Source organism: Pinus tabuliformis, chromosome 4_2, assembly GCF_031772625.1.
Source record: "Pinus tabuliformis cultivar Carrire ecotype Pingquan chromosome 4_2, CPIR1, whole genome shotgun sequence".
NCBI lineage: Eukaryota > Viridiplantae > Streptophyta > Pinopsida > Pinales > Pinaceae > Pinus > Pinus tabuliformis.
The window spans coordinates 552,087,045-552,107,492 of NC_142304.1; the positions used below are offsets into that span (position 1 = coordinate 552,087,045).

The following is a 20,448-nucleotide window of genomic DNA, read 5'->3' on the forward strand; positions in this document are numbered from 1 at the left end:
AATTAAGAAATTGATATTTGTAACTTCAGGGAAAACAGGAAAAATTTTCAAATTCTGAGATCCTGTACTAGGTTCCAATAGTTTTGTCGTTTGTTTATGTGCTTCATGATAGATAATTGAGGAACTTTTGAAAGCTTCTTCCCAGCCAGCATAAAAATAGGTGTGTAAAATCGAAGTAACCTAAATTTTCAGACTACTTGAACTGGCCAATATGATCCAACCACTAGCAAAAGCCCATCTATCATTTCTAGCCCGAAATAAAGTGTGCTTCGTGGGTTAACATTGTCAACCTGCTGGCAATAGGTGCATTTTCTTGAGCTCACTCCATTCCCAATAGTAAGCAACATAAATAAAACAATCACCACATACAGAGATTCGCTGATGCTTATGCACTGATATTTTCGAGCTTTACATCCAAGTTCCAGTAACAAAAACGAAATGTGATATCCACCACAGCTACTCCCAAGACTCAACGTGCTCTACTATATTAGTAGCATTAGCATAACTACATTTACAGATAGCAAAAAAAGACAAGTCTTTAACCATCAACATCGCTTGCTCTTATTAGTTTGAACATGATTACAAGAATGATTGTGGTCTTGCATCCTCTAGTGTAAGCCTGTGTTTCAAGTTGCCCAACAAATCCAACTTGTGCATGTCCTCGACAGGATTGTACGAAAGCACACCGCCATTGCCAACAGCTGCGCAAGTTCCAATCCAATTACTCACAACATCTGGTGGAAATTAATATAAAAAATTGCTCATACAAGAAACAATCTCTTAATACTGTAATATTGTACAAACTTTTAGCCAACCGTGCTCCATTCCAGGAAGATGAATGTGAGCGTAGTAGAACGTAAGTGAAAATAGAAGAGGTAATTTGAAATACATTTTATATGTAACACGGAAGGGGTAATTTGAATTTCAAAGGTGCACTGAGGATATTGAAGTTACACCAGATTCCAAACACAGAATTGTTATACTCTTTCATAATCTTTACTCGAGGGAATCTGAAATTCAAGCTACTAGGTGTAGATGTGTGCTGAGATAATATTCTATGACAATTGTCGGATGTAAATTCACAGGCATGGATGTGATTGCAAAAACAACAAAGCGTCACCGATCTTCCTAGATCGTGAACAACAGGAGGAAACAAACATATACTATCAAAATTTTGTAGGTCCTCCTTTTTGGCATACAGAAATAAATCAGCAATGACGGGCAACGTGCACTGCAGTTGTTTAATCATTCCTATCAAAAGATTGCACTCGATCTTCACCTTGGTTCAGTGGAGTGTATCCGAAAATCAAGTAACTAGGTGTAGATGTCTCGGATAATATTCTGACTATTGTTGGATATAAAATGCAGATACATGGACGTGATTGCAAAGAAAGAACCAATCCACTGCTCTTCTAGACCGTGAACAACAGGAAGCACGCAAATGCTATCAAAATTCTGCAGGTCTTCTCCTTTTGTATATGGAAAGAAATCAGCAATGATGAGCAATGTGCAATTCAAATTTTTAATCAGTCTTTTCAAAGGATTGCAATTGGCACTAAAATAAGCCTACCTGCAAGATGTCTAAAAAGGATCACTTATCTTCACATGAAACATCGCTAAAAGAACCCATTTGTTAAAGGAGGGTTGTCTCAACTGAAACACTTTTCCACTTTGCACCCCAGAACAAAGAACCCTCAAAACGTCAATCTCTAAGAATTTCAAAACTATATCACGTTGAACAAATAACATTCTTCATTATTACTCCCCTTCTCTTCCAGACTAATAGTTCATTCTACTTTGATTATAATCTATTTACACTAGGCAAATCCCTCTAACCAGTCATGGCAGTAACCCATTCAAGGAACAACCCATTCATAAAAGCACAAAACCAAATAAAACTCAACAAAGACTACAACACCCTAAGCTTCAAAAATCTGACTAAATTTCATCTAGGTCAAGTAAAACATTTATTCTTAATGGTGTATTTATTCTCAATCTCCCTATCCTTGGAACACAGCCTCAAGAATAATCATTGAGAAGATAGCATCCAATCCACCTACTTGCACTCTACACGGATAGCAGTGATCAACCCATCACCATGTGGTGAAAATATAGAGTATGGCCATCAACAAACCTCTCATTCATATCAAACTCATATCAACACAGCTAAAGGAATTAAAAAATCAGATGACTAACCTTTGGCTCTCAAAGAAGCAACACCACCTCTAGTGTGATGTTTTGGGTTGCCTTTGTACAACATCTATTGAGCAGATATGCAGCAATGTGCACTGCATCTCCTCAACAATTTTCTGTACACCCCTACATTGTGTATCATGGATCTTGCCATTTCAATGATTGTTCTAGTCTGCCTCTCCACAACCCCATTTTCTTGAGGTATACAACATAAATTAACAAATTCATTTGAAGAAAAGACCTTTACAGCTATTCCTAACCTATTTTCTACTACTGCCATCACTTCAAATTAAAAAATCCAACAGATAAGTGCATCCATAATACCCCAAAAAAAGAACAGATTAAAATTCCATCTGTGGCAAATGCCAGGGCAAAAGATAGAACTTTGCCTAGATGCAACTCCAGAAATCATCTGGAAGGCCATTAAATCACTGCATGATAAAGATGGCATCAAAGACAATAGGGTGGCGGTAAAAAGTCAACTTGTACAAGCATCCAGAGTGGGCGGAAGTGAGAGTGGTTCTTTAGCATCACATTCCACACCCACATGGGCCAACCCCTCAGCGTTCTCATTTTTTTCGTTCCTAGAACCACACCTCCTGCACAACCAAGGATCAAATCGGCACTTCAAAAAAAAGGAAGAGGAAGTTGACAAGTTGGTCAGTAAGTGTCTTCTATGGAGTGATGTTCCTTTCAACATTGCCAAGACCAACCCATTATACCAACCTATGTTTGATGTTGTTGTTGTTGTTGGCCGCGGTACAAAGCCCCTACCTTTGCAGAGTTGAGAAAGCCTCTTCTTCAAAATGAAAAGGTTGATTGCATTACTAGATTGGAGGAGCTTAGGGCATCAGAGGAACACACTGGATGCACAGTCATGTTAGATGGTTGGACTGACCAGAAGGGTAGGACCCTTCTTAACTTCTTGGTTAATTGTCCCAAGCGGGCAATGCTTATGAAATTTGTTGATTTATCTGCACAAATTAAAAACACTCATTTATTATGTGAGTCGTTGGACACCTTCATTCAAGAAGTAAGTCCAGAAAATGTTGTCCAAGTCATAATAGACAACGCTGCAAATTATGTTGATGCTGGCAGCTTGCTTATGGCGAGGTATCCTAACTTGTTTTAAACGCCTTGTGCTGCACATTGTATTGACTTGACGTTGGAGGATATATATAGGGAAGATTCCTTTTGCGAGGGATATTGTTGGATCATCCAAGAGCATAACAAAATTTATATATAATCGTGCATTTGTACTTAGCTTGATGAGAAGATTCACCAACAACAAAGAGTTGGTGTGTCCTGCCATTACACGATTTGCCACTAGTTTCATATCTCTTTAGTGTCTATTGAATTCTATGTGGGATGTGAAGACCATGTTTCTTTTACAAGAGTGGCGTGCTTTATCTATTAGCCGCAAGCCGAAGGGAGAGGACATATTCAAACTAGTTTCATATAATCAAAGCTTTTGGGCAAGTGTGGAGGAGGTGTGTGCCATTTCAGAGCCTTTGGTAAGGGTTCTTCAGTTGGTTGATGGAGACAAGCCCGCAATGGGCTACTTGTGTGAGGCAACGAATAGGGCCAAAGAAGCCATTCACGCCTATTATGAAGATAAGGGGGGCGAGGGGTTTAAGAAACAATAGTTGGTATGGAGAGTGATTGATGAGCAATGGAACAATGCCCTCCATCACCCCATTCATGTTGCCCATATCTACCTCAACCCTGCATTATTTTACTCCTGTGGTTTCAAATTTGATGTCGATGTAATGGATAAATTCCTCACTTGTGTTGAGAAGATCATGGCATCTGAGCAAGAACGTGAAGAAATTTCTAAAGAAATGGAGATATATAGGATGGCAAGTGGCACAATTGGTTTTACAATGGCTATCAAGAATAGGACGACCAAAATGCCAGGTAAGCTTTAGTTTGTTTCAACTTTCAAATTTCATAATTCAATGTCTCTTCATAATTTGCTTCAAGTTTAGAAATTTCAACGTTTAAGTTTTTTTTTATATTTCTCTTTTTTCTTTTAACTTGTAGATGCTTGGTGGACAAGCTATGGTGGCAGAGTAGCCATCTCCAAAAGCTTGCCATTTGAGTACTCATCCAAACATGCAGTGCCTCTAGGTGTGAGTGCAACTGGAGTGTACTTGACAAAGTATACAGTGAAAAGCGCAACAAGTATTTTTCATATTTAAATTTTCTAAGTACTAATTTACAATATATGACCCTAATACATGTTGGAGTCCCAAAGCCTCAATGACATGGTCTACGTCTACTACAATCTTCCAATGTGGGTGAAACAACTTCAGAAAACCCCGGACATGGAAGCCATTTCATTGGACCATATTGACACCATTGTTGCATGGAGGGTTGACATTGAGAGGCCTATCATGGACTCGGTCCCTGATTGGTTACAGGTGGATCCAAAGGCACTGCAGGTAGAGGAGGTAGCAGCTACAGGGGAGGGAGAGGTAGAAGAGCAGGAGCAGGAGCAGGAGCAAGAGGAGGAGGAGGAGGTGAGACCATCTAAGATGGGCAACAACAAAGGATGGAGGCCACCTTCTTTTTTTGCTTCTAGAGGATGACAAAGTCCATTTGTAGCCTAGGGGCAAGGCTTTCTTCCTCTAGAGAAAACGGCAAAGCCATTCCATATTACCGTAAAAGGGGCAGTGTATCTCAATGATTGATTACTTTATCACATGTAGATGACTTGTAATGATGAATCATGATATTCATTTATTATATATTTTTTGTTGATATTTTGACTCTTGAGAGTTGAGACTGAGTCAGGACTCAAGATTTCGAACTTGATTCACTATTTTGATATGTGATGTAGCACTAGATGACTCATGATGATGAATCATGATATACATTTATCATATTTTTTGTTGATATTTTGACTCTTGAGAGTTGAGACTGAGTCAGGACTCAGGATTTAGGACTTGATTCACTATTTTGACATGTGATGTAGCACTAGACTTCTTATGCATCTTATATATTAGCTTTCTTTTCCTATTTATACGGCAATGCATTTATCTGATGTTGTGGATACTTTACATGCTAAAAAAAAAATTAAAAATGAATATTTTTGTATTTTTTAAATTTTGTTGAGTTTTTGCCGATTTTTTCAAAAACCTCCCTATTTTAATAACTTTTATACATTTCAATGTTGCACATATCACGATAATATTGGAATTATCACGATATTATTGCCGAAACAGCCTTCACCAATATTATCACCAGAAAATATCGCGATAATTTGCCTAGTTGAATTTATTGCAATAATTTCGAAATCATCGCAAGTCGATGGGAAATTATCGCCTTGTTTCTAAAAAAACGCGATATAAGTTGTAGTTTGGGTTTTTCAAAGGTCATTTTCATTTTCTCCTTTGCTAAGATTGAGCTTTGAGGGTTGTGTGAGTCTTGTGGCCAATTTTCATCAAGCAAACAAAGGAAAATCTATAGTTTTCTTTGCCATTAGTTGAGCATTTTTGGAGTGGAGAGTTACTTCAGTATACCATAACCCTATTTCCATGTATGTCGAAAAAAAATTGCCTTCCTTTTCTTTGTTTTCCAAGATTAGTATATACTATAAATTTATAGTCTGTCTCTTCTCACCCTCTTTTGAATTTCCACATTAGTTTTGTGGTAGGTCCAAAACTTGAAAATTTAATCAAAGCTCTACAAATGGCAAAGCCATTGGACCAAATGTGGGAGTATGTTGAGCCATTTGAGGGTGATAATAGAACAAAGTTGAGTTGCAAGCTTTATGGAATGGAAATGTTTGGCGGAATCACCCGCTTAACATACCACCTTGCCAAAATCCCAGGGCATGAAGTGGTTATTTGCCATATGGCTACCCCAGGCATTGTCCTAATTGAAACTCAATTCTTGATGCTAGTAGAAAGAGAGATTAGAGGGAGGAACTAACGAATTTCATGGGAACCACAAGGTTCTCAAGGGCGAGGGAAACCTAATCCTTGGCCACACCTTCTTAGTGTAGTATTATTATCGGATTATCATTATAGTATTTAGAATCTAGATGCCTCACAATGATCATCTCATGAGATATATTTATTTTTGTTTCAATGTGATTTTTTATTAATATTGATCTTGTCAAAAATTATCACACTAGGTCAAGACAAAATTACAAATATCATATTTCAGTATCTACTATCAATGATCGATGTACCACTTGACATCTTATACATTTTATATTGTAGTTTTATTTTCATATTTGTGTGACAATGTGTTTGTTTGATGTTGATGTTGCTTTAAAAGAACAAAAATTTTAAAAATATATATATTATTTTTGTATTTTTTTCATGTTTCCCAACAATTTCCGATCTTTTTCCCCGATATTGCCAATAATTTAAATTTTGGACCCCAGGCAATAAATTGCCAATAACAATAAACGTAACATACACACACACACACACATTGGCCAGACCATCGGTCCACATCTCTGTTTCTTAGGCAGAGTTGTTCAATTTAACCATTGCATATGGATGATAGATATAGTAGTAGCCTTCCTTAGAAGAAAGCCTTAGCTAAAGAATCTATTTATCCCTTCTATTTCTATCCCATCCCTTGCCTAGGCTTTACCTTTCCCTTGTTCGATTCCCTGGTTCTTTTACTCAACCCAGTTCCTTCTCCTTGGCTAGGCCCCATGCCTGAATGAGAACCACTTAGTTTACTTTTCCATGTGCATTCTGGCTCACTACCTTGGTTGAAACAAATTCGAATGAGGTGCTTCATTTACTTTGTTTCACCAATCCATGGCAAAGAATCAATAATGAAATACATTAATTCATACATCATAAAGGATTCAAAGAAATAGAAATAATAAAATATTGTATACGTTTATTTAAATTCATCATTCATTACTCTAGAATATGATTAGCACTAAACAAAATAGTAGATACTAAATTCTGAGGACTAGAATAGTAAATTGAAATTACTCGAACACAAAAATAGTAAAAAGTGACGAGTCAAAGACTTGGTCTAATGTTATGAGCATCTAGAATCAAGACTAAAAATTTAAAACTAAAAATGCACAATGGGCAATGAACCAATGTTATTAGAACTAGATTGATGATTGAACCAATTGACCCCAAAACTAGAAACTAGAAAAAAATTGGTCACCAGGAAATATATAAGCATTCAAATTTTGATTAAAAAAGAAAAGAACATAAATATTCATGTGCATCCATATCAATCCAAACCATTACACACAAATATGCAAAGTTTCTCATATATATAGCAAGCATGCATATAATCAAAATATCACCAAGTGTAATGAATCAAAAATACATCAACAAAAAGGCTCTAGATGGCCTCTATAGTCCAAACAAATTCATTCTACAACAAATACCTACATATCATCAAAATCATCGTGTATATTGGGATCCCCATCATCAATATCACCCTCTAAGCATTAAAATAAGATACAAAATGTTTAACATGTCGAGTAAGGCTTGAGCCGTATTACACCTACATTCAAGCCCACAATCCTGAGATATAAAAATTGATCAAGTGTCGCGGCTGAATTCACCATACATAACCTAGTTAATCTGACACATATGTATAGCACAATTAAAATGGATAGGCATGTGTTGAATTCACCACACATCACCCACGCCAGTTTGATATACATATTACACAATCAAATGATAAAACTCAAGCCCGTTTTGATATATGCCATGCACTTTAAAAGAAAATGAACTATGCCCTGGGTCCAATTTATTGTACGTAACCACATTAGTCTTGTTATGTATTCTGTAATTATAGTGCTAACACCCACGTCAGTTCAACTCATATTTAACATAATTGGGATAACACAGTCAAATTTCACTTACGCATACCACGCCTGTTAACTCACAATTCTCAATTGAAAGAAAAATCAAGTTTGGGCCGATGTTACGGCAACTACTACACCGGTTAATTTATGCATACTTCATAGTTGAGAAGAGATAAGGTCGAGGCCAAGTTTACTATAATTGCTATTCTAGTCATTCAAATTTCAATTCACAGATATATTTACTTACGACAAGACCGCCAACAAACACCTCCTACTTGCACCATTTCAAAATACATAAATTTTAATCTGGAAACCATGAACAGGGGAATACAAATCTATGTTCAAGCATGATCCATTTACAAGTTGTTACTATAGCTTAACATTCAAAATTAACAGACAAGGACTGGACTACTTATCTAATGAAACTGAATTTTTGCTAGTGATTAGAGAAGTGGCATCATATTAACCTCCCAACCGTAGGCGGTCACGAGATTTGCTTTGTAACTTAACACCCCCATGGTAGCAAGCACCGTGGTTTATCAATACCAGCAAGCACTAACAACCTATTGTACAGAAGGCTTCTCGGCCAAGGGCAAGCACAGTGGTTTAACAACCCCAACAAGCACCTGTACATTTAATCACTCTTTGTTCATGCTTAGCCTTAGCAATATCCAGGCAAGGAAATTGGTAGTAAGGCTTTATGTGTACTATCCCTGCACATGTAATTCTTCCAGGAGTTCTCTCCACGACCATAGTTCCCCCATGTTTTGTTTAGCTCGAGTGTTTTTCAAGTGGTTTAAGGTTGCCCCTGAGTTTGCCTGCGAGGGCATTCTTACCCCTACGCCTCCTCAACACATTACCCCTTCGGGAATGCGATTAGAAAGCATCACCATGCATTTATGGTCTACTTGCTCAGACCCTCAACTCGAGTGCATCTTGCGCGGGCTTTTAACTGTTACTTAAATGTTTTATTATGTGTATGTTCATAAGTATGACATAAAATTTAATTAATCAATCAATTAACATTATAAGTTAATTAATCATATTTAATTAAATTTACTAATGCATAGTTAATTAATTGTCATTATGAATAATCAATTGTCATTAATTAATTTAAAGCAAAATTCTTTAATTTAGCATTAATACATGATTACTCTGGTTTTGGTGTTGATTAACCATTAATGCATAATGAACATTCACACGTTCATAACTTTTGATATCATTATTGGAATAGGAATGAACTTTTACTAGTCATAATGTTATTTTATTAATCATGCCGAGTTTCCATGCAAGCAGTTTGACATTACGTTGAGATGCTCAATTACACACAAATGTTTATAGAGATCATAGTAATTGTAGGAGTGTTACAAACCCCACCCCCTTAAAGGATCATCATCCTCGGTGTTCTTACAAAGACAGAAAAGACAATAAAAACAAAATTTGAGCTTTATAGCAGCAGCTCTTTTAGATCCAATACATATTAAACAAAAAAGGATGCAATGCTTTCATTTGATTTGCATGTTCATGCTTAGCCTTAGCAATATCCAGGCAAGGAAATTGGTAGTAAGGCTTTATGTGTACTATCCCTGCACATGTAATTCTTCCAGGAGTTCTCTCCACGACCATAGTTCCCCCATGTTTTGTTTAGCTCGAGTGTTTTTCAAGTGGTTTAAGGTTGCCCCTGAGTTTGCATGCGAGGGCATTCTTGCCCCTACCCCTCCTCAACACATTACCCCTTCGGGAATGCGATTAGAAAGCATCACCATGCATTTATGGTCTGCTTGCTCAGACCCTCAACTCGAGTGCATCTTGCGCGGGCTTTTAACTGTTACTTAAATGTTTTATTATGTGTATGTTCATAAGTATGACATAAAATTTAATTAATCAATCAATTAACATTATAAGTTAATTAATCATATTTAATTAAATTTACTAATGCATAGTTAATTAATTGTCATTATGAATAATCAATTGTCATTAATTAATTTAAAGCAAAATTCTTTAATTTAGCATTAATACATGATTACTCTGGTTTTGGTGTTGATTAACCATTAATGCATAATGAACATTAAACACATGTTCATAACTTTTAATATCATTATTGGAATAGGAATGAACTTTTACTAGTCATAATGTTATTTTATTAATCATGCCGAGTTTCCATGCAAGCAGTTTGACATTACGTTGAGATGCTCAATTACACACAAACGTTTATAGAGATCATAGTAATTGTAGGAGTGTTACAAACCCCACCCCCTTAAAGGATCATCATCCTCGGTGTTCTTACAAAGACAGAAAAGACAATAAAAACAAAATTTGAGCTTTATAGCAGCAGCTCTTTTAGATCCAATACATATTAAACAAAAAAGGATGCAATGCTTTCATTTGATTTGCATGCTCCCAGGTTGCCTAATTGAGTCCAAAGTGCTTCCATTGCACCTTGACCAAATCTATTACTCGATTATGGAGCACGGTCTGCCTCTCGTCTGTGATACACAAAGGTTCGAGTTGGAACTCTCCCTCAAGCTCCACCTGTATCACAGACCAATCAATCACATGATTGGAATTGCAAACATACTTTTCAATAAGAATATGTGGAATACATCATGTGGTTTTATGGTGGGAGGCAAGGCTAATCTATAAGCCACAAGCCCCACTCGTTCCAAAATCTAAAAAGGTCCGCAAAACTTAGGTGCCAACTTAGCACAGGACCCCACTTTCAATGAGCTCCTTCTAGGTTTAATTCGGAGATACACGTGTGATCCCCTACTTGAAATCTCCTATGCGTTCTCTATTGATCTGCATACCTTTTCTAGTTGTCCTATGTTATCTTTAGCTTCTGTATGATACTAATAACTTCTTGTTCCATCTCCTTTAACATATCTAGCTCGAGAGTTATGTTATTTACTAGGTCATCCCAACTAATAGGTGTATACAGAGGCTTGAAGGGGCTCATCTTTAGTGATTCTTGATAGTCGTTGTTATATGAAAATTCAACTAAGGAAGATATTCCTCCCACCTCTTCGAATGGTGCATCATGTACATTCTCAGCATGTCCTCCAACACCTTGTTTACTCTCTCGAGGTCCCCATCCAACTTGGGATGGTATGCTATATTGAATGCCAACTAAGTTCCAAATCCAACAAATAGTGCTTTCCAAAAGCCGAATGTGAATTTGGCATCCTGGTCTGAGATTATCTTCTTAGGTATCACATGCAATCTGAATATTTCCTTCACGAAGATCTGTGAAATATCAATGGCTTTATGGGTGGGCTTAACAAGTATGAAGTGAATCGTATTACTCAGCTTGTCCACCACCACCATGATGGCATCGTGCCATATTGGTGTCCTTGCAATCTTGTGATGAAGTCCATGGTTATGACTTCCTACTTCGATTCTGGGACTGGGATCAGTTGTACAATCCAACCAGATACCTACATTCCACCTTTCACTTGCTGACAATCCAAACACTTGGCAATGTATTCTGCAACTTCCTCTTGTTTGTTTTTGTAGCATCATATGTGTTTTAGCCACGAAACTTGGTGGAGAGGCTAGAATACATGAGATCTCCATAACTCATAAACTGATTCTGGAAATTCCACCTAGAGATGACTTAATTAGATTATTAACCCATTTGTTAATGTTTCAAAAGTCTAAACTTAGGGAAACTGGTTAATTATCATAATTAATTAAGTCAACGTGAGAATAATCTAGAAACTCACACGGATCGACATCGATATGATCCTAGCCCTTGATTAAGTTGCAATCTTGGCCATTAGAGCCCCAACAGAGGATTATAAGAAGAATTTGATGGGTAGTTGAAGAAGACACCTGTGGAGTTCGATTTCCTTGGCAGTTCAATTTCCAGAGAGCAGCAGCGGTTGTCGAAAATCCAAAGAAGGAAGCAGAGACTGTGAGGGGCAGGGACAGAGATCCGACAGAAGTTTTCCAGATCCAGAGAGGCAACAGCAAGAGGCCAAGTTATTCCCAGTGAGGCAACACAAAGGACTGTGCAGTTGGTTAAGAAGAGCAATTCGATTTAACTAGAGGAAAAATCGATTCAGCTTCCAGAGGCCTGGAAAGTATTCCAAAATGCTGGAGAATTATTTTCCTCAGCAGAGACACGCAGAACAACTTGATTAGAGGTTGTTCCACACTAGACGTCAAAGGGCCTGCGTAAGCACTGCGCAAAGGGTCCAGTAGGATTTTGTTGCTACATAATAATAAAAACCCTCAACTGTTGCACTAGTTTTCCCAAGTTGGGTTTTTCGAAGACATTTGTCCAAAAATCGCTGTGTTAATTTCTTTATGAGTGTGCTAGTATTTTCTCAGTTTCTAGTGTTATTTTCTTCCGCAATTTATTTGTGAAGGTTGCAGTGTGAATTATTTGGTATTTGTCGTAGCAGATAAATTGTTAAATTAAATTAACAATTAGAAAAATAATTTCCAGTTGCTACAATAGGATTTCAGACTTGAAATTTTCACATGGTACCAGAGCGTGAGTGATCAGCCGGGAAGCTCAGAAGTGGAGAGAATTTCGTTGTTCAAAGGGAGTAGCAGGTCGAAATTCTCAAAGGTTGCGCGGTACCCAAACAGGCAGTACGAATTGTTGGGGCAAGAGGGAGCAACAGCAACACAGATTTTCGATGAGCAGATTTCTGGTTGGACATAGAGGGTTTTGCAACAATAGAAACAGTATCGGGTGGAAGAGAAATTGCACACGCATAGGGAGGTTTCTCTCAGAGGGTTTCTAGCCAAGAAACCTGATTTTCCCAGTTGCAAGTGGCAGTAGCAGCTAGCAGAACTTCTCACTCTAGGAAGGAGTGCAAGTAGCATCGCTAACATCCAAGCAGGTGAAAGAGGGAGATTCTTGTTTATATTCTAGTTTTTGAGTTTCAGATATTTTGCAGCTTTGCAGAGATGGTCGCACGAGATTGCCAAAAGAGGTCGTGCGAGTTAGCGAGAATGCAGATCTGCACAGCAAATCGACTTCAAGTTGCCGAGAACAAGTGTTAGAGAAAGTGCGAATTGTCTAGTGCGAGTTGTGCAAAGCAAAGGGTCAGAGCCAAGGACTAGGCTCAAAAGGAGATAGTGGCGAACCAGACCCAAGAGGAGGAGTATAAGACTCTAGTGAGCTATATTAGGCAGGTTCCAACGAAGTTGCAAGGAGATTAGTCATATCAATTTCAGATTGTTGTAGCGAGGCCATCACCTTTGCTATGAGAACCCATAGTATCATAGTAGCAAGTTCAGTGTCAACAGACACAATCTGTAATTAGACAGTTGCAAATCTAGTTGCAGTCAATACCCGGGGAGACGGTTACGGAGCTAGATGCAATGACACAGGCAATGTGAATTGCCCAATTGTAGTATGCAGGTGTAGTTCCAACCAGGAGATTTCCTGTGCAGAACCACGCAGTCTAGTTTCCAGTGTAGGAGGATAGTGCGAGTTGACAAGAGGGAGCAGAGAGATTTCCCATTGTGAAATCGAGACTCAAAGGGAGTCTAGGTTCAAAGAGAGCAACCCTATGGAAGCTAGTACTTCAAGATCTAGGGAGATCAGACTCGTTATTGCAATAGTCGCACCAACAGTGTGGAATAAACAGTAGAACAGTAGCAGCAGCAATATGAGTAGATCATATTATGCCATGTTTGCAACCATACCTCTAGGAGAGAGGTGGGGCGACTTGGAGTTGTAATCAAGGACTGTAGAGATTGAGCAGGGTCCATTGAAGAGTCCACCTCATGGATCATCACCTAGCTACGAGGGCCCATAGTATTCAGTAGTAGGATGGATCAGTGTCAGAGATGTAGTTAGATTTCAGAGTGACAGTTGCAGACTAGTAGCAGTCAGGTGCTAGGGAACGCAGTGCAGAGTTGGGAGAAGTACAGAGTGGCACAGTGCAGAGTCAACAGCAGCAAAAATTCCTTGGTGGACAACGCAGTGGCTAGTAGCAGTCACATGCTCAAGAGACCAATGTATCATACTAAACACAGTTGATTCAGTTTTTTGGATGCTTCTCAGTTGCAATTGTAGTTGCAGCAGCAACAGATGGGAGCAAGTTGCAGCGCCGATGCAAGGTTGGCAGCAGTATGGCAGTGTCAGCAACAACATAGATGCAGCATCAGAGTTGCGCAGTGGTTAGTGGACAGGAGCAGTTAGACATTAGCAACGTGACAGGAGATGGTACAGAGATAGGGTATTGTGGCAAGGTGTGCAGCACTACAACACAGTCCTCACTAAGAAGGAGCGTTAGTTTTTGTAGCGTTGGATGTGTTCTAGCCACGAAACTTGGTGGAGACGCTAGAATACATGAGATCTCCATAACTGAAAATTTGTTTCTGGAAATTTCACCTAGAGATGACTTAATTAGATTATTAACCTATTTTTAATGTTTCCCACGTCTAAACTTTGAAAAACTGGTTAACTAATCATAATTAATTAATTCAAGGTGATAATAATCTAGAAACTCACACGAATCACCTTTGATATGATCCTAGCCCTTGATTAAGTTGTAATCTTGGTCGTTGGAGCCCCAATAGAGGATTATAAGAAGTCGATGGTCACTTGGAGAAGACACTTGTGGAGTTCTATTTCATTAGCAGTTTGATTTCCAAAGAGCAGCAACAGTTGCCAAAAAGCCAAAGAAGGAAGCAGAGACAGTGAGGGGCAAGCACAGTGATCCGGATGAATTTTCTAGATCTAGAGAGGCAGCAGCTAGAGGCTGAGTTATTCCCAGTGAGGCAGTGCAAAGGACTACGCAGTTGCTTCAGAAGAGTTATTTCATTTCGCTGGAGCAAAAATCGATTCAGCTTCCAAAGGCCTGGAAAATCTTCCAGGAGATCGGAGAACCATTTTCCTCAGTAGAGATAGGCAAAACAACTTGATCAGAGGTTGTTCCAAGCTAAACATCAAAGGGTCTGTGCAAGCACTGCGCAGAAGTCTGTGCAAAGGATCCAAAAGGATGAGTTTTCTGAGGCAGAGTTGTGTCGGGATTGCTTGTGGAGGAAGGGAAATTCCCTTAGATAATTTTGGCCAGATTTTCTTGTTGTTTGGATTGCCAGTTGGGCATCCATAGATTGTACTCAAATTTCATTGTTGCATAATAATAAAAACCTTCAGTTGTTGCATCGGTTTTCCCAAGTTGGGTTTTTATAGGGACATTTGTCCAAAAATAACTGTGTTAATTTTTTTTTTGTGTGCTAGTATTTTCTCTGTTTCCATCGTTATTTTCTTCCGCAACTTATTTGTGAAGGTTGCAGTGTGAATTATTTGGTATTTGCCATAGCAAATAAATTGTTAAATTAAATTAATTTTAATTAATTAATTAAATTTATTTTATTTTAAATCTAGTTCAAATTAATTTTATTTTAATTTAGGTTAAATTAACTAAATTTATTTATTTATTTATTTATTTATTTAATTTATTAAATTAATCAATTAATTATTTATTTATTTATTTATTTATTTATTTAATTAAATTAATTTTATTTTAAATATAGTTTAAATTAATTAATTAATCAATTAAAATAAAATCTAATCTAAATTTAAAGTTAATTTAATTAAGTAATTAATTAAATTAATTTTATTTTTAATTTAGTTTAAATTAATTTTATTTTAATTTAGGTTAAATTAATTTTATTTTTAATTAAGTTTTAAATTTATTAACTAAAATTTATTAATTAAAATAAAAATTAAAAATAAATTAAAATTAACTTAATCAATTTATTAATAAATATATGAAAACCAAGCCGACCTCTCCAACCCTAAGTTATCTCTCTATCCTTCTATTAATAGGTTCACATCTTCTTGACTGTCTCTTCTCAAAATACAGATCTCATTTCCCTGATGATGGACTCACCTAGCTAGTCCGAAACGTCGGTTTCATAAATTGCTCACAGGTTTTTTCCATTAATCATAATAAATTAACAATTAGAAAAATAATTTCCACTTGCTGCAATAGGATTTCAGAATTGAAATTTTGACACCTCTTTCATACATGGCCAATAATATATCTTCTTGACAGTTGTGCTAATTTTCCAATATCCAGGATGACTCAAATACGGTATTTTATGAAACTCATCCATAATGAGCTTTTTTAAGTCATCTAGGTAGGGTATATACCATCAGTATTTCAACTTTAACATCCCATCATCTATGAGTCTGTAGTCTTTACTCAAAGGTCCTTCTAGCTCTTTTTGTAAACAATCTTGCACATACTAGAAGTGTTCATCCTACACCAATGCCTCCCTAATCCTTTCCCTGATGCTAGATTCGCAAGAGAACTTATAGCTACCAAGCGGTTCACTTGCAAACTTTTGTTAAGTGCAGTAGCCACAAGGTTCTCATTACCCTTGATATACTTGATCTCGAAGTCAAATTCATTGATGAGGGCTAACTATCTAGCCCATCTTACATTCAATTTACGCTAGTCAAACAAATATTTCAGTTCCACATGGTCTGACGTCAACACAAACTTCTAAATGATCAAGTATTGTCTCTGCAGTTTTAATGCATGAATGATTGCTGCAAGTTCTAAGTCGTGGGTGACAATTTCTTTCGTGCTCATTTAACTTCCATGATTCATAGCAAAGTACATGCCCCTCCTACATTAAATACTCTGCCCAATCATTCTTTACAAGCATTCACGCAAACTAAGAAGTCTTTCCCCGGATCGACAATTCTTAAGATGGGTATACTTGAGTTGCTCAGTTGCGCACTCTAATGGCCACTAAAACTTTACCCCTTTCCTCTGCAAAGCTCTGATTGGATGACCAATTTTCTAAACGTTTCGGATGAACCTCCAATAATAATCCCATAAATGATCATACTTACGTGACATTTCTAGGGGTAGGCCATTCCACGATGACCTTGATTTTCTCAAGATCCACAACCACACCTTTTGAGATCACGTGCCCCAAATATTGAACCTGAGTCTTAAAGAACTCACACTTACTGAGCTTGGCATATAACTTATGTTGCATCAGTCACTGTAGTACTTCCTTCAGATGTTCCTCGTGCTCCTCTCTAGTTTTTTTGTAGACCAAAATATCATCCACGAGAACTAAAACAAACTTGTCCAAGTATTGGCTATGCACATTGTTCATTTAGCAAATGAACATGTTTGGTGCATTTGTATGCCTGAATGGCACCATGAACTCGTAGTGCCCATATCTTGTTTTGAATGGCATCTTATGGATGTCTTCATCCTTGATCTTGACTTGGTGATAACCATATCTTAATTCAATTTTTGAAAACGTGATAGCTCCTCTTTGTTGGTCAAACAAATCATCGATTCTTGGCAAATAGATATTTGTTATTTATTGTTACTTTGTTGAACTATCCGTAATCAATGCATAGTCGCAGCATGCCATCCTTCTTCTTCACAAGTAGAACCAATGCTCCTCAGTTGACACACTAGGTTTGATGTACCCCTTATCTAACAACTCCTTTAGTTGTAGTTTCAATTCCATCAATCCAGGGTTGCTCATGCGATAAGGTGTCTTAGACACTAGCATCGAATCAAGAATTAGCTTGATAAAGAAATCGATGTCTCTCTTAGGTGGTATCCCTCGTATTTCATCTAGAAATACATTGTTGTACTGTTGTAAAATGGGGTGGTTCTTAGATTCAGTTTTGCTATCGTCTACTACTTTGTTCCCCTAAATCACGAATAGAGTACACCCTTTTTTACTACACTTCTTTCCCTGTAATGTTGAAATATGTCTGACAGAAATAGGTTTCCTTCTACCTTGCAGTGTTCTTTCTGTGACCTCATCATCAAGGCATTCCAATAACTTATTATAACAGTCCACCTTGATTCTATGGTCTACCACAGTCCATGCCAATTAAGACACCACACGAACAAAACGGAAGGATGTTGAGATTCATTGTGTAGCCATGTCATCCAGTTCTAAGTGTCATGACTCCACTAATTGTGTTACTCTTTTCTTAGCTCTCGTAGCCAACTAAACCATCTACAGCATGGTATGCTCTATGGAGCAAATATTTTACAACTTAAGGGCTAATATAACTAAGGCTAGATCCTGAATCAATTGAAACAGATTGATTAATGATCTTACTTTCCATTTCAATGACTAAAGCTTGGTGATTTGCTTGTCAATTGTCCAATGCAACATCAATCTGAGGCATACTTCGAGCTATGTCGTTCATCGTCACTGTCTCTTCCATTTGTATTACGTTTTGTCGTTCGACTTCTATGGTTGAGGGCAATCCCTTCACAGGTGGTTTCCTCCATTGTTCCAACATTGAAGTTTCTTGAAACCCCATGGCTTCTTCTCTGGGTGGTTTGGAGGGTTGTTCTTTGTTAGCGAGATATATATCCAACAACTTAGTGCAAACCTATAATTTCCTATCCCTTCCCTCTCCATATCATCTCAATTGGGTTCAACAACATGGTCCCTAATTGCTAATCACTAAATGTCGTGTGGTAACATTCATCATTAGACCTTTCAAAGACATTATTGATTCCAATGTTCCAACATTTGAATATTCTAATATGATCCTATGTCTCCCCTACCAACAATAAGGAAAGGCTCTCTATCATGCTCAGGTAACACCTATAATCTTTTCAATGACAATAAAGCCTATAAATTAACAACTACAACTAGTCCTCCTCACCAAAGTGAAATTCACTAACTCCACCTCCATAAATGTCCCTCCTTGCATATTCTCCCTCCCATTGTAACATGTTGCCATGTACCACAGTTCCTTTTGCCTAGCCCTCATCCCAAGCCATACTCACTACCCCTATCCACTCCCCAACTCCCTACAATACCCTAAGGCTTCTCACTCAGCTTTCAACCCCTCCTTGTTCCTACAGCCACCATATATACTACATCCCAAGAGACTTCTTGACAACCCCTTCTATGCCTACTTATCCAACCATTTCATCCTTTCACCCCACTAATCTCAATAGGCACCAAGCAACTCTCCAACACATCTACAATTTAATCCAACATCACAAAAACACACCTAGTGCAAACAGTCTTCCTTTTCACAACCACATGGATCATTATCTCACTAGATTCGCTTGTACAACCAACAACCAACTTTTATAGCCAGCATGCACTCTCACTTATAGCAACAACGTTCTCTTCGAGCATTGAGGCGTAATGATTACATCTATCCAAAGCATAACTACAACTCAGACACCCTCACAATTGGGTACAGTACACAGGTACACTTGAAGGGTAACACCTTAATTCCATATTATCCAGGTACACTTGAAGGGTATCTTGCTATTCTTGTTATTGTTCTTGTTTTTAGGTTAACTACATTTCAAGCTAGTGTCCTCACCTCCCAACTTGGTTTTCCAAGATGAAAAGTTCAAATTGGCCATGGGTTAAATTTATAAGGCAATAGATCAAGCAAATGAGAAGATGAAGGTGGCCTACAAGGATAGATTAGCCAAGTATGGATCTATCTAGGGAATCATTGATAACAAATGGAACAATAAACTCCATTAACCCATACCTGTTGCTCGGTATTTCCAAAACCTAATGTATGATTACACAGCCAACTATGGAGAAGAAGAAACTAGAAAGGTCAAAAATGGATAGTACAAGTACCCAGAGTGCATGGTCCTCAATGACTGCCAATAACTAGAAATACCCCTATAAATCATTTTTTCCAATAGAGCCATAGGGACCTTTGGCAAAAACCTAGCAAACATTACAAACTAATGTGGACCAACTAGTTAAACAATTCCAAAAATTTTAAGTTCAATTGTTTAAACTTTACATACTTGAATTTTTAACCAAAGTCAATCTAATTTGTTGCATCAACTAATTATATCTTTGATCGTATTGCTTTAAACATTTATCATAACACATTGAGGGGAGTCATTTTGTAGCCAGTGTCCTTAACTGCAAAAGTTTGCAATATGGATGCCTTATCAAACTTGCAGTACTTCCAAGTGTGAGCACAATTAGTCTATGTTTAACCAAATTCAAACAAAGAAGAGAAATAGTTTGGAACAACAACAATTAAATGATCTCATCTTCATGCAACACAACCTCCAATGAAGGCATAACCAATGACTAAACAAAAGACCTAATAAAAATCCCATTGTCTTGGATAATATTGGTCCAACTTCAAAATGCGTAGACAAGATGCACCCAACGAAGTTTGATCTTGATGACTTGGGGAGGATGCCTTTGGATGGTGATCCACTATTGGTAGCACTAGGCAAGGCAATCACTAATTATGGTACTATTAGTACTACTATTGCAGATGTCCATGAGTCCAACGAGTCTAGGCAAGAGGATGGTCATAAAGTTCGTGCTCAGGAACCCATTTCCAACATTAGTGATTAGTTCGATGACGGCTCATGTTCATGAGCGATATGTAGTAGGCTAGTAGCTTGTAGCATGTAGTTTTTTGAACTCAAAAGGTTGATTAAGAGCCTTGTGTTTATGTATTTTGT

General features: G+C 37.5%; 1 protein-coding gene across 1 annotated transcript in view; it reads right to left on the reverse strand.

Moving 5' to 3' along the window:
- Window positions 1-366: 366 nt before the first annotated feature.
- Window positions 367-20,448, reverse strand: part of LOC149170464 (RNA recognition motif (RRM)-containing protein) — an 85,590-nt gene continuing 65,508 nt past the window's right edge. Inside the window, exon 5 of the mRNA XM_089429022.1 lies at window positions 367-701. The gene's annotated coding sequence lies outside the window, so the exon portion shown is untranslated. The remainder of the gene's footprint in view (window positions 702-20,448) is intronic.